This window comes from Oxyura jamaicensis, chromosome 10 (genome assembly GCF_011077185.1).
Source record: "Oxyura jamaicensis isolate SHBP4307 breed ruddy duck chromosome 10, BPBGC_Ojam_1.0, whole genome shotgun sequence".
In the NCBI taxonomy this organism is placed as follows: Eukaryota; Metazoa; Chordata; class Aves; order Anseriformes; family Anatidae; genus Oxyura; species Oxyura jamaicensis.
The window spans coordinates 12,625,773-12,651,862 of record NC_048902.1 but is presented as its reverse complement, the minus strand read 5'-3'; the positions used below and the strand labels follow the sequence as shown (position 1 = coordinate 12,651,862).

Here is a 26,090-nt window from a genome sequence, read left to right as displayed (position 1 = left end):
GCAAGTGCTTAAGTAACACTATAAATGAAAGAATAATATCATATGCAGAAATTAGAATTCTCTGAGCTAAATTGCACCCGGTCTGCAGTGCAGATACTTAACACAGACCTTTATTATGTGGTTTAGCAAGAAGAAAGACATACAGAGGGTTACACCAAAGATTCATTTAGCCTGGTATCCTGTCTCTAATAACAGCCAAAGCAGATACTTACAGAAAGGGTATGAATACAGGACAAGCATAAGGCATGTCCTGCCAATTCTAAGCAAACCTGCAGTTTAGAAACTTCCTGAGCTGGAGGCTGGCCCCACATCAGTGTCTTTAATGGCTCTTTATGAACTATTCTTCCATTAATTTATCTAATCACCTTAAGAAACCATTTCTATTTTGGCATCTGCAACATCCTGTAGTGATAGCTTCCGCAATTTAATTATGTGCTGCCTGATCATTTCACTTGGGTTTTGTACAGTGAGAAATAATAAATAATCACTATCTTTTCACTTTCTTCATACCACTTTGACTTTATGTAGCTCCAATATATCTTGCTTCCCCTGATTAGTCACCTTTTCTTGAAACTGTAAAAAAAAAAACTAGGTTACTGAAACCTCCCTTGCATAGAAGCCATTGCATCCTTCTGATCATGTCACCTTCTCTTGCACTCTTACAACTTCCATCACACCATTCTTGAGATGGGACAGCTGGAGTCACACAAAGCATTCAAAATGAGGCCGCACCATTGATTTTATTCTAACAGGGGAAAACATTAACATCATTTGTAACCCTTAACGCTTTTTACAGCATACCCCTTTCCTCCCTACTCAATGGCCATGGTATCTCTCTAGGATCTGTGTGTTCTGTCCTCAGCACTAAGGACATCATTTCTATCATCCCTTTACCTGTGCTCTGACAGCATCACATCTTCCTGTCTCCCCAATTTCTTTTGACCTCAGCTGCCAGACAGCAACTTCCCTGTTCCATCTCTCTGCAGAACTGGAGGACTTATGCCATCTTTCCCCATCTCCAAGGTTTGTGCACTTCCCATGTTTATCTGCTGGATAATATTTGCTGGCAAATATTTATTGCCACCTTCCTTTGTCCTGCCCCACTCTGCCTTAGCTTAGCAGCTGAAGCCAGAATTTCAGCTTCAGAAGCAATCTCTTTTCAGGCATTTTAAGACAAGTTTTTGTATATCAAAATACCACAAGGCATTTTGCCTGAAGAAGAAAAGCTAGGTAAGACATACTTGCTCAGGTACAATCCTCACGCTCATAGCTACATAAATTAGGCACATAAATTATGAAGTCTTAAGGACTTCTCGCAACCGTAAAGGCAAAGAAGAGTTAGCCTCAGGGACAGATTCAGCTATTGGAGGGGTCAAAATACCCTTTGCAGATACTCGTATCTCATTGACTATATTGAGAATCTAGGACATTTACAATCCTAAATTTAACATCTCAGTTAAGTGAGATGACTCTGGGAATTAGCATTTCTAGGACAAAACAGTCTGGGTTTAGATGACAAGAGAAGAGCAGCTAAAAATCTAAGGCAGACCCCCTCCACCCCAGTATCCTCAACCCTACAGCCAATAGCCAAAATCTTAAAATCACTTTTTCCTACATGGATTTTACACAGCTAAAGTCAGGCCATACAAAAATTGTAGTAGGCTGTGCCGTGCAAAATTCCTGGGGCATTGGTTTCTGTTGGTAATAATTGCCAAATGGGGCAATTCATTGAAACTTCAGCCATCAGGTTTTCCTGCTGTCCCTATAAACTTTTTACAAGATGGGCATTTCAAAACACTCTAGTTCACATCCAAAACACTTCCTCATGGAAAGTTTTATTTTTTATTTATTTTTTATTTTTTTTTTTTTCTCAGCAGCACACAGTTGGAACTCCAAGAATAAACAGCAAAGCCACCAGCATCTGTAAACTCTTTTTTTTTTTTTTTTTTTTTTCCCCTGAATGTTGCAGAGTTCTTACATTTGAATTTCATTTCTTTTCTTGGTTTCGCAGTCTTCTAGTGTTACTTTAATGCAATTGCTTAGTTGTTAGCAGAACACTTATTGCCAACTGTTTCCTTGAACCAGCCTGAGACTGACACAATAAAACCAAACCTCAATACTCTCTCTCACACAAATATGCAGAGACCAATTGGCTCTGGTTAGTGCTTGTTTCATTTTTATTTTCATTTCATTTTTTCATCATGACTGTAAACCAAAATAAACCAAACAAAGGGAGTGAAACCACAAACAGCAACGTTCACGTAAGGCTTCAGATGAAGTCTTCAAGAAGCAAAAAACTCAGTTTCTAAGCAAGGGGAGCCTAATTTCACCTGTTTCTCTATAGTCATACAATATCCTAAAATGCATTTGCTTGCAAAATTTCATCTATGGATCTAAAGCATTAGTTCTTGTATCTTCACAGGAAAATACAAAGTGTTTATATCTACCTGGTAATCAAGGAAAGATAGGAAAAAAGGAAAAGAAGCCTAAGCTAGTCAAAGGAGGAGTCAGGGAGCTTACCGTTGCAGAACTTAGATTTGATGCACAACTGTATTCCTATCCCATGTCCTAACCCATCACCAATAGCTTCTCATTTTGAAGCATTCTTTTTCAATCTGCTTTTCAAAGGAGTGTCAAAAGAACTCTCCTTCTCCTTGCTATTCCTTAAGTCCCCTGGTCCCATTACCCAAATATCAAGAAGGCACATTCTTTTCCCTCAACTTTTCTTGACAGGTTGGCAATGTTTTAGTCTGTTTACCTTTTGACAACCAAAACATATTCTTCCTATAAGCCACCCTGGAAAGGGGTGTTTATGTGAAGGATTAGAACCAGAGATGGTATTTTCTGAAGTGATTGATCATGTGGCCATGGGTATAAAAGGTTCCTTCCTTTATTTATTGACTTCCCCCAGCCAAAACATATCTGGCTAAACAGATTTTGGACATGGCTTGACAAGTTTCCTCTGAATCAGTGCTGCCTAACATTACAGAAGTCTCATTCCTTTCAGAACAAGCACAGCAAACTCATTTCTCAGTACTCCGAGGCCCTTCTCAGAGAAGACTGAAGGTCTGGGCTGAAAACACAAACTCTGACACACAGCCTGACAAGCTGCTCTCCCAAACACTCTCACCGGCACACATTCCTAGACAAAACCTGAATTCTTGGCTGAAAACAAAAATATGTTTTCAACTCCATTCCCATATCTACCCCACCAAGATACTAACTGAAGTATATTTAAGATTAAATTTAGATTTGAAAATGCACCTCAAAAAAAAACTAACAAAAATGTGACTTTTTACACAACCTATTAATTTGCTTTCTTTATATTACAAGACTTTTCTAAAATGGCCAGGGCTAAGCTCTAAGAAGTATGAAATCCTACGCTGCAAGATATGTAAGGAGAGCACAAGATACCTTCTACAAAGAGATTTATAACTGCGAAGGTAAACGTGTCCATTTACTAAACAGCCTAAGCTTGCGGATGAAACGATCTTACTAAAATAATTGAAAAATATAAGCAGCATGATAGAGTTTGGAGCAGAGCTTTGGACACACACTCTTTGCAATGATTACAGCCATGGAACTGTGCCCACTATAACAATAACTGAAGTCAGATGAGGGATGCATGTAGACAGGCCTGTTCGTACAGTCTGGCTCTTGCACACTGAACTAGATATTCATTCTGATCTCAGCGGGAAAGCATGTGTTTGCAGAGCTGGCTTGGGCTGCAAAGTTAAACTTTTTATTAAATCTTCTAGTTGGCAGTAGTCAGCAACAACTTTCAAGCATGCTAAAAAAAGTTTATTTTTGAAATCCAGATTTATACAGTGGAGTGCTGCACATGTTTTCTGAATTAATGTTTCCCCCTTCTCCTTCCCTGTGGAGACCAGAGCTGCAATTTTTCCAGAGCTGTTTGAGATTAAGACTCCACCCCCCCTTTCAGAAATTCCAATTTTTAACTGGCTATGATTCCTGCAACGTAACCATTTACTACTACTGGCACTGTTCTTAATATAAGTTTTCATTTTAGATCAGTCCATGGTCAAGTGATGCATCAAATTCTGGATGAAGAGTCACTGCTTCAGAAAGAGAAGGTGCACCAAAGATTTGAGGCTAAAGCTACCTAAGTGCAGACTGCTATGGATAATTATATCTACAGAAGTGTTAACCGATTCACATCCTGGGCTGTTTTAAATTAGACAAAAATATCTAACTGAATTTCATTATACATCTTTTCTGGGTTGCAATGCTTGGCCCACAGTCTTTTGAAATTGCCATGCTGAGGAAGAGAGCGCCTTTGTGAAAACAGCAGGGATTGCTGTACAGGTCTTGGCTCACTCTCTGACAATTATTTTATATCATTTATGTATCAATGCAATACAGTTGAGAGAAGATCTGGCTGGTAACACAGTACCACAGCAATTCACTTCATCAATATTATGCTTGAAAGTTACAACTGCATGCAGCAGAAGGCTCCAGTACCCCCAAGGGTTGGCAAAAAACACTCAGCCAGTCTGTGGGGAAGGAGGCTCTGATCCTGAGCAGGGTCCAGGTGAGCTGCTCCTTCACTCACCCTTCCCAAGGACCTGCGCAGCAAATAAAGCCGTGCCGGTTATAATCCATGTGGGCTGAAAACATGTGAACTAACCACAGAATTTACAGCTTAGCTCTTTACTTCAGATTTCAATGAAATTATTTTGTAATTTGTTTCAAACCAGGTGAACTTGATTTTATTTGGAAATAACCAGAGCTTTTGTGATAATGTTGCCAACCTTGAAAGCAGCTCTTTTTCATATACATGGAAAACATATATTTTAAACTACCATTAAACATTAATTTCACACTGAAAATGATGCACATCAGAGAAAAAACCATCCAAAAAGCATTTACCTTACTAACTGGATTAATTAGTAGAAGCATAAGCTAGTTCTCAAAACCCCAGAATGCATAACTTTTCAGTCATCACCCCTTTTTTTTTAAAAAAAAATATTTATTTATTTTTTACTTTTGGAAGCTCAGATTTAACCAGCTATTGTCTAAATAATGCACTATGCATTGATGAAGCCAATTTCTGTCACAACAGTGATGGTATACACATACAAGTTAACACAAATATTTTTGGCAATGGTGTATTTTAAAAAACACACTGCTATGCAATTTTTAAACAAGCTGAATTAAAAATAAATCTCAGACAACTTGTCAGCACCTATAAACATAGACAAATTGACCTCTCCTCCTCCCCCCCTGCACACATTCTTGCCAAAAGAAAATTGCACACAAAAATGAAACAACTTTCAAACCTATCTGCCAAACCCACGAGGGGAATTCAGATCACTATTTTCTATCTATAAATGTCCATTTTAGCCTCTTAGGCAGGAGCTCCAAATATAGAACATTTAATGCCAATGTCAACTTTTAAAATCAACTCCATAATTTAAAAACTCTCTCACTCCACTGCTCAATTATATATTGCAACCAAATCCATTCTGAGCTGAAAACCTGTGCATTATTCTGCCTCTTTCTTGTAGGCTGGGACACGGCGACATTCCTACTGAAAAGGGATGAAGGACTGGATTAGAATGATGCACCTATAGCAAGCAGCAGATTTTAGTTTCCATGCTGTAATTTCATAACAAAAAAGTGTTGTCTTAAAATACACAGCTTATGCTTGCAGTTCAATCAATCATGAAATGACAAAATATATTGACAAGATTTTCAAGAAATCTCTTTCCGTAGCTGTGCCCTACTGGGTTCCATAACACGGCGACACAGTGTGAAGAGCTATAAACTTTACAACCTTTTAGGTTGAATGCTTTCTGCCAAGCACAACAGCAACCACACCAATATATCAGAGAACAGAAAGATTTATCCCTGCTGCTTGTCCAGTGCCAGTGGCTCTCTCTGGAACAGTGAGTATCCTCCATTTCTGCCATATTTTTTTCCATTGTGAGGAGTGTGATTAGAATAGTATTATGTGCAATCATGTACCTGACAACTTCAAACTCTCATTCATTGCACTCTGTGCCCCTTAGGGTGAGTTTGCAGTTAACCTTCGTAAGAGAATGCTTTTCTCTCATGTGGAAATTACTTTATGCAATACACAGACTTCAGCGACGTGCTGAGAAACAACCTAAGAGTTAGTGACACCCTTGAGAGAGCAATTCATCGCTTGCCCAAACACCACAGAAAGAGCAATTTACTGGTTTCTTGGACAGTGCTGACACATTTCCTCCTCGGAATAAAACAAGCCAAGGGCCCAGCCTTTTGCTTTCAATCAGGATGTCCTTTAGTTTGCATTAAGGAAACAAAAAGTCAGGTATGAACGATAAGCCTTATTAAATCAGTTCACAGATGAAATTTGGTTTTAATTACATAATATGTGCAAATGGGGAAACTACCAAGCTGCTGAGAGAGCATTCATCTACCTTCGTTTGGAGAAAAATTTGCAAACTTGGAAACCTCCTCCCAGTTATTTCAATTGTGCACATTTTAATGCTTTATGTGAAAAAAAAAAGATATCAAAAAAACAGTTCCAAAGGGATTCTTCCAAAAAGACTGAATTAAAAAATAAAGTACAATCAGGTCTCTACTGAATCAAGTATAATTGTAGCAATGCATTGTGAAAAAGAAAAGGAATAGGTTTTATACTGTTAAATTTCTTGATTTAAAATAACTTAAGAGTCATATAGCTACAATGGAATGCTACTCCCACTGGATTTCCATTGCACTTCTGTGAACTCACATAAGAAGATATACAAACTAGGAAACGTTCTCAGACAAAGTATAGCTTTTCACTAGAAACAACTGTGGTTTCCCATAAAACTCAAGATTTTCATTGTACAAAGGATTATATAGCATAAAAACACATAACTGAACTTACCATGCTCTGAGGACATCCATAAATTTATTTTTTATGCAAAAAAAGGAGAGTTAAGTCATTTATGGACATTTTCATGAAAAGAGAAGCACTTGTGCTAAAGTACAGGGGCTAAATTCTGGCCTCCAACCACCTTACTTAATGTTTGGAATTATCCTAAATTTAGCGAAGCATCAATGAAAGTGGAATCTGTTCCCCCCCCTTTTTTTTTGTTTGTTTCTGAAGGAGTATAATAGGCTCCATTTAATATATTTCATTTGTAACTGGGGCTGATTTCAGGGTACTCCATTCTGTTATCTTAAAAAAATGACTCATAACAGGTTATACATTAATACTTAGCCTGCTCCTTTTGTGCCTTTATCGCTTCAAAAAAGTAAACAGAGGGTGCACAAATTGTATTGGAAGAATACAATTTGAAGAAAAACTGATGTACAGAATGGGATCCTCTGCTATACCAACAATGTTTGCAATGTTTTTTTTTGTACAAAACATCTCTAAAATGGATGAAGGAGGACCTGAGAAGTTTATATAGTTACGGGGTGATCCTCGTGGCATAGAACTATTGCATCACTATGAAGATCCTGAATTCATCACTAACCTTTGCATAACCAGGTAACCTGATATTTTTGCTGCCCACAAGTCCTTACTGGTCTTGGAGAGGAGCTGCCACCTTGAATAAATCCAAATCCTCCCCCATGTTGCCCTGCCCCTCAGAAGAGGGCTGAATCTGCAGATGTCCAGCTGTCAAAAATGCAAACGAGTTACCAACTGTCTAATACATTCAGGGCTTATAACCAGTTTTAAACCAGGTAATTGATGTTACAAGGAAGATTCATGTCCTCACAAAGGGCAGTCAGTACCTTGAAACCAGCTGGGATAATTATCTAGCAAATAACAATGCACTGAATTGACACGAAGGAAAAGAGGAATAAAATAGAAAAACGAAATTTTTCTAAGCATGTAATACCATTCTCTTAAAACCTTCCTTGCTGTGTGAGAGATGACTATGGATTGAACTTTGGGGAACACCCTGGGAATCATATCTCATTTGTCTTTTTTTTTTTTTTGCTTTACATCATACTTGGGAACCACAAATATTTTATTTGCAATGTCTTCACTTGAGCTCATCTGTCTGCATGTACCCCTGCAATGCAGCCATTTCTAGGAGCTGCCAGCACTGTACAGAGACAACATTTTTCAGTGTCTATCTCCTCAATTTCTCAAAATTCTTGAAAAACATCACACACAACACACTACGCAGACAGATGGCAATTAAGCCAGTGGGTGCAGATCAGGGCAAAAAGTAATTAATGATACAAAGTAATCAGGCACCAGGTTCAATATTTTCCCCTAAAAGAAGGAAGGGGAAGCATTAAAAAGAAAAACACATAAAAACATTATTAAAATACAAATTATGACTGCCCATTTGCCCTAACATGAATAACTGTTCAAGGAGATACAAATACCATAATATTTAGGCACATTTTCTACCTTGGCTCAGGTGGAGGCTGGAACCTAATCAACTAATGAAATGCTCCAAGTTCTTCTGCCATTCTGATGGTTTAATCTTTCATTTTCCACACCCCCTAAATATACTATTAAAAAAAAATAATCCAGCAACTTTGAGCTAAGACATCTACAAAACGAACTAGAGTTGGCTCATAAGTAAACCACTCCAATTATCCATGTGAAATAAACTGTTGAATTTCTTGTCATCTCATATCATAAGATAAACATTTTTCTCTGGAAAAGAATGCATCCCCCCACTTTCAAGAAATGGAGGAAGGCTGTTCTTGGAAACTCTTTTTGTTGATTATACATGGGCAAATCCAACAGAAGCCAAAGAAACTCAAGTATGGCAATCTATCTGCTTCATACAGAGCAACTCTGGGGATGAGGGCAAACAGTATTAAAGACAGACAGCAGAAGTGTTACATATCAGCACACGTACAGCTGATCAGAAGCACTTATCTCATTAATGACACACCAAACCATTAGAGTACGAACCTTGTCCCAGATAAATCAGTATTTCCAAAACATTTCTAGATCTGAGGTAGGATGAGACCATTCTGGAAGGTGACTGATACTTCTGAGTAGGGAAATAAGGAATCCAGACTCAGGGCCATTGCTCAGCAAACAAGCTGCAAGCTTTCTTTAAACCATACAAGTTTCTTCAGATTGCCAAATTCAACTTGAACTTTTACAAAGAAAGGCTTTCCAATGCTCTTGCCATCAGAGACCGTCCTCTGTAATATTCAGATAGGTTGGTAATGAGTGGGCTATAAAACCTGAGACAGGATTAGATAGACCAGTCTTGCATGACTAAAAAAACTTCCTTTGATTCTATGCCAGAAACATTAGAATCCAAGGACCAACACAGTTACAAATAACACAAGAAACAGCATTTCCAGAAGGAAGAGAAACCTTCTACTTCTCATTAAAACTAGCATATATAAAATAAGTATTACAGCACCACTTCCTTAAAAAGCACTGAAGTACAGAGACCTCTATTTGCTTCAAAATGGTGCTTTCAAGTTTTATCCCCCTGGTCCCCCAGGACTTCCAGACATATTGATAAATGAAAGTGGATTGACTACTCTGGCATCTTGGCATGTAGTCATTTAAAACAGAGACACTTCCTAACTTGTGCAAAATTGAAACATTTGTTTGAGAATAATTAGTGCCTTAGCCCAACAATGTTTGGCAGACTTTTCTAATTAGTTGGGAAAAATGATTGAGGTGGGCAGGCAAGCAAGCAGACTTTGTCAGGCATTCTGTGAAAATAATTTGGACCACACACTTGGCTGCAGAGCCAGATAACGTATGTCATTCTTTGCTATCTTAACAGGTAGGAAAAAAAGGAAAATAAAGGAAAAAACAACAACAAAACAGCAACAACAACAAAACAACAACAAGAAACAGCCATCTGGCATCTGAAACCTGAGTTGAGAGGACTTTTCTCCTAATATAGCTCTTCTGTGTTCTCTGTTAGAAGCACAATGATCAAGTCATACTCTGTTAGGCCCCTGCAAATTACTTATTTTCTTTTGTATTTCCTATTGTACAGTAAGAACCAGAGCTGAAAATATTCATTGTGAGTCACAGGCTGTGCGGGTCCCAGAACAATATTTGCAGAGTATTCATGCTGGGATAGCCTACTGTGCTTTCCTTCTCCAGGGATATTTTAACGTGCAGAGCATGTTCGAAGCAAACTGGGATCAGGACAATATCAAATCACCACATGTTTTACTAGGCTGTACAACTTCCAGACACATTTCCTTTCTGAGACCCTTCCACAAATTAGTCTATTAGCAAATGAAAACTCAGGGTGCCATGTAACTTACCTATACTAAACAAAATTTCTCAGAATTAATTTAATAAATATTGCAGTGCAACTACTTGCTACTTCAAGATAAACACTCACATATTAATCCAACTAAATCAGGCACATGTTAGAGTTAATTTTTTTGGACATTCAGGCATATCAAGAACTTCTCACCTCAGCATTTTGCATTATTTCAGTTTAGGGAGCAATCAAGGGAAAGCAAATTTCAAGTTTTAAAACCAGATTGCAAATTAATCTATAAAACAAATCAGCTGGTCAGACCATTAGATGTAAATGGATATATTGCAATTTTAAAACATAGATTTATGAAATAATTATATTTGCCAGCAGCATTTGCATATTTCCCAAGTCTGCAGACTTTAAGTGGTAGCCATTTGGCCTCTTCTGCTTAGATAACCACCTGGAACTCCTTCCTGGGAAAGTTCCCAAGTCTAGACACTAGAAATCACATATGTTTTCAATTATAAGAAACTATTACTATAAGGCCAACATAAATCTCCTACATCAACAATCAGTTGCCAATTATATCACATTCCACAATAAGCCTTCTACTATAACTAATTTACGGAATGCTTGGCTTAGAAAATCAATAAAATTAAGAGAAAGGGAGAGGTAAAAATATCAGACCCTGACATTAGAGTGAACATTTGAACCCAGATATTAGTTTGGTGAGGGAAAAAAAATCTGCAGTGAATTGTATCAACAGAACTATAAATTATAGAAGCTAAAAGGCTTCATTGTGCAATGATGGTTGCGTTATTCACAGTATTCATCACTCACTGCTGCATCATGCATACAAGATTCTGTGAAAGATTTAACAAAGATAATAGTGATTAGTGTTTTCTTCTCTTGCTACACTACATATCCACTGTACCAGAGGCCAAAACTGCAGTAAGGCATTTTGAACAATGCAATAAAACCCAGGGGGATGTTCCATTTTCCATCAATAACTTTATTTTAACTAATAAATGTTTTTGCCATATGATTACAAACAGCAACTATCTAAAAATCATCTGATTTTATTTTATTTTTTTTTGTAATAATGGCAAACAAAGATGATTTAAAATGAGATTAGTAGAAAAACAGCCTTTAACAAAATGAAATTGCATATAGGAAGAGACAGACATTTTATACATACATACAGAAAGATCACACTTGAAAGGATAAGAGAAAACACCTGAAAGATACCTAAAACAATAGAACAGTTTTCCATTCTGTTTCCCAAGTCGACTGATTGTGTTCACCTACCTTATCTTATCAAGCAATATTAGCTGAACTCTTTTGGGTAGTACTATTTTAATTTACGCACAATAGAGTCCTCTATGGGAAGCCATTAAGTCTATAGGTAGAAATACTATAATTTGAAGTTTTAAATTGTGAGTTCATTCTGAAAATGATCATTTCCCCAATTTACAGATGGGAAGAAATATCCAGCAACATAAAGATTAGTATTTTTATTTCCAACAGCAAATGTTCAGCTTGGTCCTTGCTCAAAGTTTATCAACAACAACAACAAAAAAAACACTTTGAAAAGCAAAGACACAAATGAATCATGTCAAACAAATTAGAGTTTTTCCTCCAAACAAAGGATGGTTTAAAAAGCCACAGCTCCTCACTGTTACTGTCAGATTAAACTAGGTATAATTGCAAACCATATAATTATCAGAAAGATACTTTCATGGATAGCACATGAATTCATCTTTCTTCTCATTTCTTAATTATTCACTTTATAACACCAAGTTATGTTACTATTTACCTTGAAGCAATTCCTGAAAATAACAGTGTGAGGCAGAGGGACTTTGAGGTGGTTTTAATGACATCTTCAAAGAGTAAAGACTTGGCTCAGGACTGAAAAAATGAAGGAAATTCATGCGTAGCCTGAAAAAAAGAAAAAAGCTTTGGATTTAGATTAATCATTCAAAAGCAAAGAGCACCTGCCTTTTCTGTTCTAAAGAACTTTATGTGTCTGGTAGTTTTGCATTCACATGCCTCAATTCTGTGAAGAACTTAAGTTTTATATTCTTTGAGTCGCTCCAATTAAGTTTTTCAGGTGTGCATTCTAGAGAAAATCCCCTAAACATCTAAACTAAATCCACATTTCTGACAAGTGGTCTAGTACTTCAGAATGACTCTTTTGATATGTATATAGTATTTAATACTGATAAAAAAAACATCAGTGCCTAAGTCCCACTGACTTCCGGTGAAACAAAAAACCACCTAGTTTCAAAATTATACAGATATCCAAGCAGAACCTGCACAGTTTTTCAGAAGTATAATGGTTTAAGCCTAGGTTTTGAAAAATTTCAACAGAAGCTCAATGCTTCATCTTGTTAGACCCTTCTGAAAATCCTGGTAAATGCCTGTCTGCATGCAAGAATTTTAATCCTGATGCTTTCTTTATATTGAAAAACTGACTTTACGTGCCTTTTTACACCTTTATTTTTGAGCATTTAAATGTATAAGACTCCAGTACAGGGGTCTACCCATACTACTACCCATACTGTATGACTGCTATATTATCTACATGTTTTTTTTTTGTTGTTTGTTTGTTTTTTTAAATGTGTAGGAATTAGGTCATAACATACAAATAAAGCAGAAAAATCTTAAAAGCTTGATTGTTTTGACAGAAGGAACTGTTGAATGCAAACAAACCAATAATCCTAAAATTAAAATTCAAAAATGGAACAAGAACTTCACTCAGTTGGGTCAAATAATCTATGTATTAAAGATCCCTAGAACACCACAGTCTATAACGAAAGGCAGAAGCAATGTGCAATAGCTATCATTGCAACAACACTTTCTAACAAATAAGAACAACTGGCAATGACGACATGGCACTTCTTCTCCCCCGCCCACCCCAGGATATCACACAGAGAGGTTTTAATTATAAAACTGCAACGAAGTCAACAAAAATGAAAATAGAATATACCATATAGAAATAATGTAGGCATATTGGCTAGGATCTGATGTCTGTGGTCTGCACTGCAGTCAGTAATCTAATTGGAATCAGATTGTCTGATACATTGCAGAATTACAAACAACCCCATAATTTAGTCTTTGAGATACTAGTGTGACAAAAATTAGTGTTACAGCTCAGACACAGATCTCAGAATGATGAGAGCTTGTGATCTGAGCATGTTACATCCATACAAATGAAATACATTCTCATTTGTGGATGCAAGAAGGAAAAAAAGTCTGGAAACAGGAGATTATGGCAACCTGGTCACAACCTGTATTGTGTTGCAGGGGGGACAGGCTGCTCCTGATTACATGAAAAAAATCATGTGAAGAAGATTGTGAAATGTAGGATATTTTTTTCTTTTCTTGGAGTAGGTTCCATCCCCATTACAGCTCTTATTGAACAGTTTTATTTCTTGTTTTGATCTCAGAAGTAAAGCCAATAATCTTATTGAAATACCAAGAGATAAAAAACTGACAAAACAAAGAATGGCAAACGTTTTTACCTTTATGGCCTTCAGAGAATCAAGGGCAAACAGTAACCTCAGCAGCCTCTGAAATGCTTTTTAAACTAACAGTAAGTAATGGACAGCAAAAGCAGGGCATGGAAACATAGCAGCACACGAAAATTCTCATACTCCCACTGTTTCATGGTCATTGAAATGGCATAGCAGTGCCACAAAAAGCTTTTCCAGATGGTTTTGAGTGACAACACTAATCCTTTATCCTCTGCTTCAGGCCAAAGCTGAGAAACTGCAGGAGGTACTTGAAACCTCTTCTCTCAGGAGTTTAGGGGGATGTAGGGCCACACAAAGTTGAAGGATCATGCAGGAGTAGGACTCTTTGGCTAGATGTTTTCTTTAAGCTTTCCATAAACATCCAGCACCTGCAAGCTGTGACAGCCACCTCAAGTTTGGGATCACAGGGCCACTCAGCCTATCCTGCTGTCCTCACATCTTGCCTATCTTATGTCACCCAAGGACTTGAACTATCCAAAGCTTCCCACATCATATTTCTCCTTTTTCTCCTGGGTTCATCCATCAGGAGTTGTGATGATCCCAGAAAAAAAGCCATCTCCATGCCCTGTGGAAATACACTCTAGGAACGACGACATGGCTTTGTGCAGCTTGTCAGATGAGGAGGCAATGGTATTTGGGAATGAAGAAAAACAGGAAAGGATGTCGGGGAAGAACAGAACCCATCTTGGAAATGAGATCTGTCCTCTCATTTAGGAAGTTACTTTGCTTACGGCATCTCTAGGAACTAAAACATATACCTGTAGCAAAATAACAGGTGGAAAAAAGTACAGTAAATTCAGTAAACCATTCCTCCTCCCTTTAGCAGTCAGTTAACAGTGGCTCCAAACAGCTGAAAGCAAGGTTTGAATGTTATTCCTCAGAACCAATTGTTACATTCAAGACTAAACAATGTATTTTGTTAGTTAGGTTGTGTGACCTCAAATGTGGTACCAAAAACCAACACAAAACCCCAAATCTGGCTGTCACATTTCAAAACTTGGGCCACCTCCTTTACTCACTCAGCAGCAGCAGGAAATAGCAGTAATTTCATCCGACATGCTGATCATCATGCAGCATAACTTAGAACAGAATTATTCACTGAGCTTTTCAGTGAGGGACAAAAGCATTTGCTTATTGCAGTCCTCAAAGCAAGAAGTGATTCCCACTGTATACAAACTTAGAGTATACCGTAACAACCTACAACAGAGCTTTGTTTGCTTGATAACAAAATTAGGCAGTGAAATTAGGAGAAATTGGGAAGCCATTTGAGATGCTAAACTCTAGAGGCAAGATAAGGAGGTGGCCACACAGATTTGATAACTGATAATAATAGAATCATAGAATATCCCAAGTTGGAAGGGACCCATAAGGATCATCAAGTCCAACTCCTCAGACCACAAAGGTCGATAATGCAAACCTACAAGATAAATGCAGAGAGAATACATTGTACATTTTTTTTCCCACAGATTTGGGCTTCTGTTCCCATTGTATTTCTACACCATGCCTGAAAAAGGAGGCATTGATACTATTTCTATGTCTAACTCATGTTGTGAGACTGGGGAAGAGGGCTGTTTTGCTTTTCTGAGCCCAAAGAAATGCAGTATTTAGTAAAAGCATGTGACAATTGCCTTGGCAATGTTTCCAGAAACTGCAAGCATGCCCATACCCCACCCACTGCGGTGTACAATACACACCTCTCTCCAGCCCAAGAGGGGATATAAGACTTCAGACAGAAAACTGTAAGGATTGATTCTGAGCTCACTGGAGGCAGTGAAAATTTCACCTCTGAATTAAATAATAAAACCATTAAATGGCTTACTTGCAAGAAAGAGGATAAGAACTGTTTAAAACAGGGGGTGGTGGTGGTGAAATAAAACAATAATAATAATAATAAAAAAATAACAAACAAAACCAACACTGATGCAAGGTATCCATAATACAATCAGGGATAATTTGTGATCTAAAGAAGAAACAAAGGCAAGGGCATGAATTTTCAAAGTGCTGTACCATATGTTAAATGTGTACCTTAAAGTTAATGGGATTTGTGTCTCTAATTTGGTCTGAATGCACACAATGTCCTATCTGTACAGATTTCTGCAAGTACATTTTTCAAATCTTCAACAGGGGAAGAAGAGGAGTACTGATTGTGTGGCCTGGGGTGAAATGAGCCATTCATCAACAAATACAGCAGCAGGCAAAGTGAGAAAGGTAGCCAGAACAAGATGTAACTAACAGGTAAAAAGACAGAAAGGCAGAAAAGGTGCCAATAAGGACTACAGAGCTAATCCGAGACAATACAAGTGATAAATAGGTGGAGGCACAGACTGTAAAAACGGAAAATTTCATTCAACAACAGTGACACACTAACACACATTTTCAGGATGAATGGGCTCGGGGATCAGATGAGGCTCAATGAGCAGCTGCATGAGTATATTATCAAAAACACATAGAACTCATAGACATGATAAATGAATACTATGCCCCAATATCAACAGGGATGTACAGCCAACTGATTCCCAAAATTGGGCTCTATCTTCCAGGAGAAGGAACAGACATGTTGTGGGAACTCTGATTTATATTGTTGCAGATGTTGTTTTAGTTTAAGAAACAATACATTCTTAATTCTCAACAAGAATGAAAATACTTTCTAATCTTGTCAGAAATTAGGCGGAGGCAACAACCAGACATTTACATTCCTGGTTAGACATGGACTCATTTAGCATGAGAGCAACAGCGAAGCACAGAGAAGATTATCTTTGCTAGAGCTACAGCCCAGCTGAAGACAGATACATCACACTTATTCACACTCATTTCAGAGATGAAACAAAATTTGCTTTGGTTAAGCAAGTTAAAAAAAAAAAAATACACAAAAACAAACAAACACCTTTGGATAAAAGTAAAATTGTAATGAAAAATGTAAAGTCAAGTCCAACTCTCCCAGTTTGCCATGACCCACAAGCAAACCTCAACACATAAGCTACTGAAGCTCCCACCTCTGAGGAACTCCTGTAACTATTGTACAATGTTCAGCAGCTCAGCAGAACACTTTATGGATGGAAGTAAGAAATGCCCCGTCAAACAGAAAGGACTGGGAGCTGAGGACCACCCAACCCCCCCGGCACTGCAGGGATAAGAGACAGTCTTTGAATCACACCCAGCTGGTGAAATTAGCATCCAGAGACCTCCATCACCCAGACTTGGATTCAGCACTGATTTCAGGAAGGTTTACGTAGCTTTCTGAGTGGCTAAGACATATCTATGATTTTCTACGTAAAATAAAGATGCAGACAAGCCCTTTTAACTGGCATGGCTGGAGGCTGGCAGTGGGTGGTCAGTCTACATACTTAGAGAAGGGGAAAAGGGAAAACAAAGGCAACGACAAACAGCCCAGAGCAAACCATGCCCTCATACTAACAGTAAGAAAAGCTGAACTCCAGAGATTAATCATTTTCAGCCTACCTTTCTTATGAAATTGTAGCACAGCTGGAAGAAAAGTAGTTCTCTGAATAAGAGAGAAATGGCAAAGTGGGTGCCACTTGGGCAAAATGAAACTAGGGAGCTATAAACTAATACATCTGACCTTTGTTGACAAGGTGAAGTCAGAGTTTAATAAAAGATGAGATCACAAACCTTCTGGGGAAATGGCCTGATAAAGTTAGCTTCAAATGGTTTAGGAAAGCAAATGTCCTCACAAACATAATGAGATTTTTTTTCTTTTGATTGAGCCAATCATACGAACACGTAGAAATCGAGCCATGAGCCTAATGCACTGTTTCAAAAGGTATGCGAGCTTCCTGTAAAGGTAATAACACTTGGAACAGAAGATGGATGCCATCTTTGATTGGTCTTGGTGGAACGAAAGAAAGCTGTTTCCAACTACTAAATGTACCAGACAGTTCAAAGGAAAATTAAATGCATGTTTACTAAGAAAGCACTAAAGGACCACATCAGAGAGCTCAGAGAGTAAAATTCTCCTGTTGCTGAGAAAGTCTGACATGGGGCCCCATACCCAAACAGAGACACCAGCCCATCCAGGCATCAGCTGCAACAGTTGCCCACTCAGACAGCAAAGTCTAAACTCAGGCAGCTAACATAAAATTCCCCCCCAAATCCTCTAAATCCTGAGCCTTTAAACCTCAACATCGTCTGACAGACTGGCAGACTAAATTGGGTGGACCAACAAATGGCATGAAGTGAGAGGACCCCACTCGAACATACTTTGTCAGGATAAGGCTCAGATGTGAATTCACCATTTTTTCCTTCTATACTCATGTATTAGGGAGTCTGAACTGGAGAAAGAATAGACATTAAAGTAGTATAGTACAGGCCTGTGAGGCAGGCAGGGTGCACCTATTGCAGGAATTTGGGAACATTTTGAGGCTCAGAATGGGCCCTGTATGCATTCTGAAAATCTGGACATGTGTGTATATCCTAACAGTGCTGAGATCTCAGCCACTGGGATTTTCACAAGGCAGCTGCAAAATTGTCTCTGGCTGCCCTCCACCTACTAAGACTCAGAGGACCATGTCTGGCAGGACAGAAGATGCAATGTGGCTTCACAAAAATGTGCTGTAATCATGAGAAATCACAAGGTAACAACAGCAGGGAAACAGGGAGAGACATTCAGGACAACAGTGAGTTCCAGGACCACATCATCAGCATAAGGAATGGGCTTCAGAGTTAATACATACAGAACCCAAAGTGGTCAGATTACAGCAGGAAGAGTCATTTCAGCTGCTATAATGAACTGAGTAAGAGCTCTCACGTTAAGATATAGAGAATGGGTGAAGGGCTTTTGATATCAACTATTACATACATCTCTCCCAACAAAAAGTTTCTCATCTCACACGTTCTCATTTTAGGGATGCAAGCCAATAAATTGTGGAAAACTCTTTCATAATCCATTTTTTTCCTTTTAAGCACACCTGGAAGGTCAGTAAAATTAAAATTAAAAACAAATATAAAATCAGCAATTCTTACTTTCAATTTTAACTGCCAAAACTGTATCTAAAGCTGGTGTGCCCACCAACATCTGTTTAATCTTTGGCACTAAAAATGCTTCTACAGTTTTAATTACTAACATTTCAAAAAATCAGTGACAGGGAACCAGACACTTTAATTTACCCATGAATACAAGTAATGGGTAACAACATGAAGCAATTTATTTCAAGCTTAATCCTAGGAGAAACATTTATATGTAAAAGAACAAAACCCATAAATATTGAATTACTGATATTTACCAAAGAGGCAATACAATTTTAAAATGGTTAAAAAATAGACTGAAAAAGATCTTGACTACCATGAGGAATTCAAAACATTTTTTTTTTCAAAAATACACAAATTAAATTATAACTTGCAATAAAAAAAAAAAAAGGCTGAATAACTGCACTAGTAAAAATATAAGAAATTATCTTGTCAGGCATGCTTTAAAACTAAAGCATGAAGGTGGCTGCAGCTTCAGAAAGGGAGCACTAGAAAATCGTTGTCCATGTGGCACGGTTGGCCCTAGCAGAGACGTGGCTCTCAGCTGTCACACAACTTGCCAGGAACTTTGAAGGCTAAACTTCTGTGAGACAGGCCCCATGGGACAGGAAAGCCCCACACCTTTCAGTGCCACACTGGGAAATAATATTTTTTGAAAACGGAAGCAATGGTATTTGCCACATGGAACGGTATTTAAATAAAATGAAACTGATTCTCCCCAGTCGTACTTTCTTTAAAAATCACCAACATTGACCAACAAGAGTAGGTTTGCATACTTAGCTCTGATAATTTCACACTTCCATACCTGTTCTTCTCTCCCCTTACCATTGTTAATTACATCCTTGAGCACTTCCTTGCCAGGATAATGTTTTTGTCTTGTTGCTCATCTTCTCTCAGCCGTGGAATGTTGCACTAAATTCCTAGCACTTGGCTTGTGCTATTATGGCCTGTTTTGGGGCCTCTCTGCATTGTCAACAGCTTCCTGCTGCCTTTTGGCCTGAGCAGCCTTCCTTGCAAGCAATGGGAGGAAAAAACAGCAATGTGGTGAAGAGAAATGGTACCATTTGCAACAGAAGCAGCACAAGATGAACCAATCCCTTTTGTTCTGTGAGAAAACGCTCCTACTACAGAAACAAACCAATTTCTGCTTAAATGAGCCTTTGCAAATTCATAACGTGAGATATGTTCTAGAAACACAGACTACCTAAAAGGAAGTGTTTAAGTCACCAGGGCACATTGAGTTCTTGTAAGAGCCTCAGTACCATAGATTTAATGGAACTTTAGTAGCCCACATTTCCTCAAAAAATTATACTAAAAAACAATTATTTTATGAAGAAACTGGAGCTGGCCAACCCCTGCAACACATGACATGGCTGAAGTACTGATTTTGTTTTTTCCAAGAGAACGTAATGCAAACATATCTAAAGTGCTCTATTTCTAAGAGACCACCTATTTAAATGAAAATGAAAAATAAAATAAAGCAGAAAAGTAATTTACTATGCTATTTAAAAATGGTTCTCATCCTTGCTTTTGCCACAAGAGTTAAGACAGGTTTTTCAATTGTCCAGGGGGCTTTTTTTTTTTTTTTTTTTTTTTTTTTAATTGTAGAGTGGTGTGTGTGTCAGGTTTTGAGGTTTTTGTTTGTATAAGCAAGCTTTGCCTTACACACTGATCTGGATAGTTCCTGTGCCAGAAACGTATGGCACAAGACAGCACTACCTATTAAGCACATGGTACTATGGCAGTCTAATCACGTTGTAGGAAGCAGACAAGAAATGTCATAACAATCCTTGGAGTCAGTTTATCAAAGTACCATTTCATCTGCCATACATTAAACATCAGCTACTGAACAGAAGTTCATACTAATTTCAACTTAATTGGAATCTCAATGCAAATGCCAGCTCCTCTACTTTGCTACAGGCCTTCTAGCTGCAAAATGAAAGCTGCAGATAAGTATGCTTGGTTAAACAAATACACCACAGGAGAAGAGCAAATACAAATGGGTCCTACTCTGCCCATACCTCTACATGGGTAACTCCCAGATGAAGATAAGAAGAGCTGTAATTACCTGGCAGATGATGAAATTTGGCTGAATATCCCTTACTCCAGGTTTTCACATACAACTGGATAGACAGTTTCTGGGTAACTAGAGTCAGAATTAAAGCAGACTGGAACATCTTCATCTGACACAGTCACACTAATTTTCATTGTTTTTTTCCTGATTGAGTGTGGAGCTGGTGCAGTATCTCAAGGTCATTTCATACACCTGGAATTCAAAGGAAAGTACTATAAATACTGTGGTGGTAATCAACAATGATTCATAATTCATTCAAGTAAACATGAGTTTAGAAATAAAAATCTACTTAATAACTCAATCTAATTACAAAATGAATTAAGTGGATATGCTATGTTTAGAATTTTCCTAGGTTTGATTAACATTTTTAGACGCTATATGAACTCTCACCCATTAAAGCTGAAAATATCAGACACAACATAAGAATAACAGGTTGGAAGTGGCTGAAAAACGATAGTTAAATATTAATTTTGTACCATCTCTAGTATCACAGAATAGCATCAAATTCAATTTTCCTTCTATGTAAATATGCCTATAGGAAGAGAGAGTAAAACTGCATCACCAAACAACACAATCTGGATATATTGCACAAGTCAGAGCAGGCAATGAAATCAGACCGATATTGATTACGAACACCAACACCAGTAAAGAAAAGGAACTGACCTATAGGGAGGGATTCATCTTGGAAATCTTCATATCAACCTGAAAGCTTGTTTAAGGCAAAGGAGCTGAGAATAACGTGTGAAGTCTGGAAGCTTTCCAGCAGACACTGAACTGCACACCAGCAATAGAACTGACCTCCTGCCACCAGCACAACTCACTCAAGCTTCCTGGAAGAGAACTTGAAGAATCCCAAGGAATTTCCATGCGCACCTTCATAAGCCTCTGTGATCAGGCCTTTGTGCCATTGGTGGCAGTGCTTTGTGGTTTTAATGCCTGAGAGTTACTGAGAATTGCTGTATTGGTGACTTTGTGGAAAGTGCTCTGTTATGATCAACTCCGAATCAGTAAAAATCCTAGAATTGCACTGGGTGCTGTCTGAAAGAGGGGGGAATACAAAGATAATGCACTGTAAATTGGACTTCATTTCATTAACTCTGATCCAGTAGTTAATACCTTATAATATGGTCATACACACTAGCAACTGCTTCCTTATATTAATGCTTCATTTCTTTGGCAAGTATAACAGGCTAATTCACTATTGCCTCTAGTTTAAACCATTGCTGAGAGGCAGAAGGAAAGTTGTTTTTTATTTTATTTTTTTTTTTATTTTCATGAATTATAAAGTCTGCAAATTATTAGAGTGCAAATTAACAAGTTTCTACTTTGTTTAGTTTATGTACATTTAAATTCCACTTTATTGGCTCTTAATTAAATACATATTAGGAACATCAGTTTGAAGCACTACAACACTCTCCTAATGCCTTCATTATTTTCTCTTCACAGTCATTTTCTGATTTCCCATTTCAAATTGTTGCCTTTGTAACCATTTTAAAACTAGTTTTTACTATTCCTACGTAATATTAGTAAACAACCTTTCATATTGCGAGCACTTTAAGATATCAATTTATCCTAACAGAGCCTCTTTTTTTTCTAAGAATAGTTTTTAAGTGTGTGAGACTGGAGGTGAAAGGCATATAGGAGCTTGCTACAACCCATAAAAGCAACTTAAATCAGAAGCAGAGAAGAGCTCAGATGGGAAAGGAATTGATGGATTTTTGTTGTTGTTATTTTGGAGAAGGAAATGAGTTTTTCAGCTATAAAAATAATTTTCAAATCAGTCATAACCTATGGATGTAATTTGGTTCAAATTCAAGAGATATCTTTAGCTAAAGGAAACAATGAAGGGAAAGGCTCAAAAACACCATAATCATTATTTATAAAGCACGGGTATTCTTTCAGGCTAGATTTACAAATCGGTTGGTCTGTCTTGCATAGACGAAGGCCTTCTTTGCTTTGATTGCCCCAGGCACTCTAAGAGCATCTCCAAGCAGGGCTATACTGCATGCTAGGACAGTGCTTGGCATGACAATACCGAATTGACTCACTGGCCAGTGACAGTGAGGTTTATAGAAACTCCAAAAACAATTTCAACAGCATGGTTTTGCCTGCTCTAAAGGGGGGTGATAACATCCAAGCATGTGACAGGGACAAGCAGCTGGAAGCAGGAAACTTTTCAACCAGTACAGCTGCAGCCAAAGGAGGATGCTCAAGGATGTTCACCTACAGCTTAGGTAGGATGGCAGAGATCAGCAGCTGCGGGAGCACCCTCAGAGATGCATACTCTGTTTGCAGCCCTTGTCCCAGTGAATGTATATTTTTCTTTTTTCCTGAAATAGCAACTGCTAAGTTTGACAATTCTATACATCATAGTTATTTTCTATATTACTTTTCATTTCACAGAATTATTTTTGAAGCTAGAGACGATAACTTATTTCAAGAATTAAAACATTCTTCTATTCCTAAATTATCTATAAACAGACTTTCTTAATAAACTCATGGATTATTCATGTATAAAAATACTACAAATATATTACTGCCTACAGTCTGTTTACTACTTGCTGCTCTTAGAGCTTCAGCTATTTATATCATATACAATCGTAAATCACATGGCATTGTTTCTCATCCAGGGCTGGATGAATGAAAGTGTTATAAAGGAGGAGCAAAATGAGAGAGACTTTACAATGAAGATGAAGCATTTTCAGAACACACCTTTCAGAGAAAGTATATGCTTACAGTCATATATGCAAGTATAACTCAAGAGAAAGACTAAGGTAGAGTAAGAAATCCTCAATCATTCAGATCGCATAATATTTAAATTTTTGAAGTATTCATTCTGTTTTAACTACTTTGATCCTCCCCAGAAGGAAATACATATGTTGAAGCAAGCGTAGTAAAACCTAGGTCCCTAGAGCTCAAATTGAAACCTTTTACAAACAACAAAAATAAAATGGAGACAGAAATGGGAAAACTGCAGTCTGGTCTTGGTTTGCAGAAGCTTCTGTTCAATTCATTTACTGAACAGTGAATCTTCTGCACTGCAGCATTAATGAGAACAGATACAAAAAGCTTTCAAACTTAAACAAAGAAATGGCTGCTACTTTAGGGTATTTTCAGGCATTTTCCACAGATTAACGTAGGAGGCAGATGCTAGAATACCAGCACACAATACTTTAATTTAGTTCAGCATCTCTGCAGGCAGTGGCTTCTCTATTATGGCTAGTTCCCAGAACACAACAGAATGTTATTGCAGGGCACTTTTAGATTAAAATCCCCAAATAAGCTGTTAGACTTTACACACATCAATCTTTTGTAAGTACAATAAGGCAGATTTAATTGGTTTTACTTTCATTTTATAACAAATGTTATTATCTATTATATAAGAAAGCTATTTTAAAAAGAACCATGAAAAGGATTAGAAAGCAATTCCATAAATGATAAAATAGGGGCAGAGAGTTATTATGGACGAATGTGAGCAAGTACATTGCCAAGGTTGTTTATTCAATGCCAAATAATCATCTTTGGAAGTTGAAATAATAAACTTAGCTTCACATTAAGGTTAGCAAGAAACTGAGGAGTTATTGAAGAGGCAGAAGAAATTGGAAAAAAAAAAAATGAATCCGCATAACAAATATTAACATGATGATGAAGAATATTTTATCTAAGCTAACAAGGATGAATAGCACCCGGCCAATAATTTGGCCTGAACTGCAAAGCTCCATAAGGAAACCACCTTGGTGGCAACCAAGGTATCTGAACATGTGGCAGTGGCCTGAACCCCAGTCAAGCCCTAAAAAAAAAAAAAAAAAAAAAAAAAAGTACAAGTTAAGTACAAGCTGATCTTCTATTGGTTTACAGTGAAGACCAGCTTCAGATGTTGTGAATTTCTACGGTTAAAAAAGAGCCTTGACAAGGTGGGTGAGCGAACACGCAGCACATATTCATTTTTATTTACAATAATTACTGAAGAGCATTTTAAACACATTTATTCTATTTTCTGCTAGTGCCCAGTGCTAATATTTTAGCAATACCCACACATCTACATATACACATACTTCAGTTCAAATCCATGAGCACTTCAGCTAAGGAAGAAGCTGGAAGGTGAGGCTAAGGTCACCTCTAAGTGACTTGTCTTCCTTCCTTCCAAGGAGAAGCAAGCAGCATACAGGTGATGCAGACGTGCAGTCCAGCATGTTGCATTTTTGTCAGAAGTGTTTTACTGTATTGATGGGCTTTATTGTTTATTACAACTTCTCAGAACATTTTCAAGTGGAAAAATTTGAATTAAAGCAAATATTTTAAAATCAAAATCATATAAGAAGAATATGCATTTCAGCATCATACTACCAGAAGGTTCTCAAGCTCTCCAGCAGGGCTGCTAGTCAGGTCCAGAAAGAGTACACAAATGACAGGACCTGAAAATCTGAGCTTTCCTTCAGTAAAAACATTTCCATAAATTTCTGTTTCACCTCATTGTAGGCTTCAAGCCCAATGTGGAACAAATTAACATAGCTCTGTAACTTATTGGACAGATGACCTTCCAATGACCTACTGGAGTATTATAGTTTCAAGACTGAATTTTTCTGCACTCACCAATCCATAAAAATAAAAACTCAGAATGCTTCATTTACTGGTGTGCATTTTTTATCTGAAATTCTGACAATATTTTTATATTTTTCACCTTTATGAGGGCTAACATAACTCTTGCTCTCACACTTCTGTGTCTCTGGTATGTTCCTCTCCCCAGCCTAACGGTTGCCTCCTCCTCTCCTTGCAGAGCTTACAAAGATATCTGTGCACACTCTTCCTCCCTCTTTGGCAGTTCTCCTGGCTCCGATTTCCATAGCAGGAAACTCACCTCACTAATAAATCAAAGAGCTCTGGAAGAGGTGACTCACCACCTTCCTGTAAGTGGTTAAAATAAAAATGGACTACGGTCATTACTGTGGTCTCCACTGCTCTCTTCTTTAAGCTCTGGTTTCCCCCCCATACCCCATACCACAGGGTTTCTCATCTCCCTGAGTTATTTTCAGCTTTTAGTGCAACATACTCCATCTTTTCTGGTTGCCTTTGTCATTTAATTTGTTCCTGCTCTCCCCCTACATGCTATACTCACTGGTCTTCTGTGTCAATAGAGTCTCTGCCTTCATGGCTGACTGACTAGTCGTCACAATATCTCAGCGGGTAACCTGCCACGTCCCTCTTTATTCAGATGAACAGATTTGGATGTTGTATGCAATAGAAAACAAACACTCCCAATATACAGAAGATTTTCTCCCAGTCTTATGGCAGGAATGCATATGCTTTGGATGCAAACCTATCACCCACAAAGTG

The 26,090-nt window shown here is 37.8% G+C and overlaps 1 long non-coding RNA gene across 2 annotated transcripts; it reads right to left on the bottom strand.

Annotated features, from left to right (window-relative positions):
- Positions 1–15,787: 15,787 nt before the first annotated feature.
- On the bottom strand, positions 15,788–20,937 carry LOC118172097. 2 transcript variants are annotated; one of them, XR_004753555.1, is made up of 3 exons: positions 20,751–20,937; positions 19,508–19,688; positions 15,788–15,927 (listed from the first exon to the last, which is right to left on the bottom strand). It is a non-coding gene; the product is annotated as an uncharacterized LOC118172097 (long non-coding RNA). The 2 variants fall into 2 exon arrangements; XR_004753556.1 differs by lacking the exon at positions 15,788–15,927 and adding an exon at positions 18,809–19,317.
- Between the last annotated feature and the right edge of the window lie 5,153 nt (positions 20,938–26,090).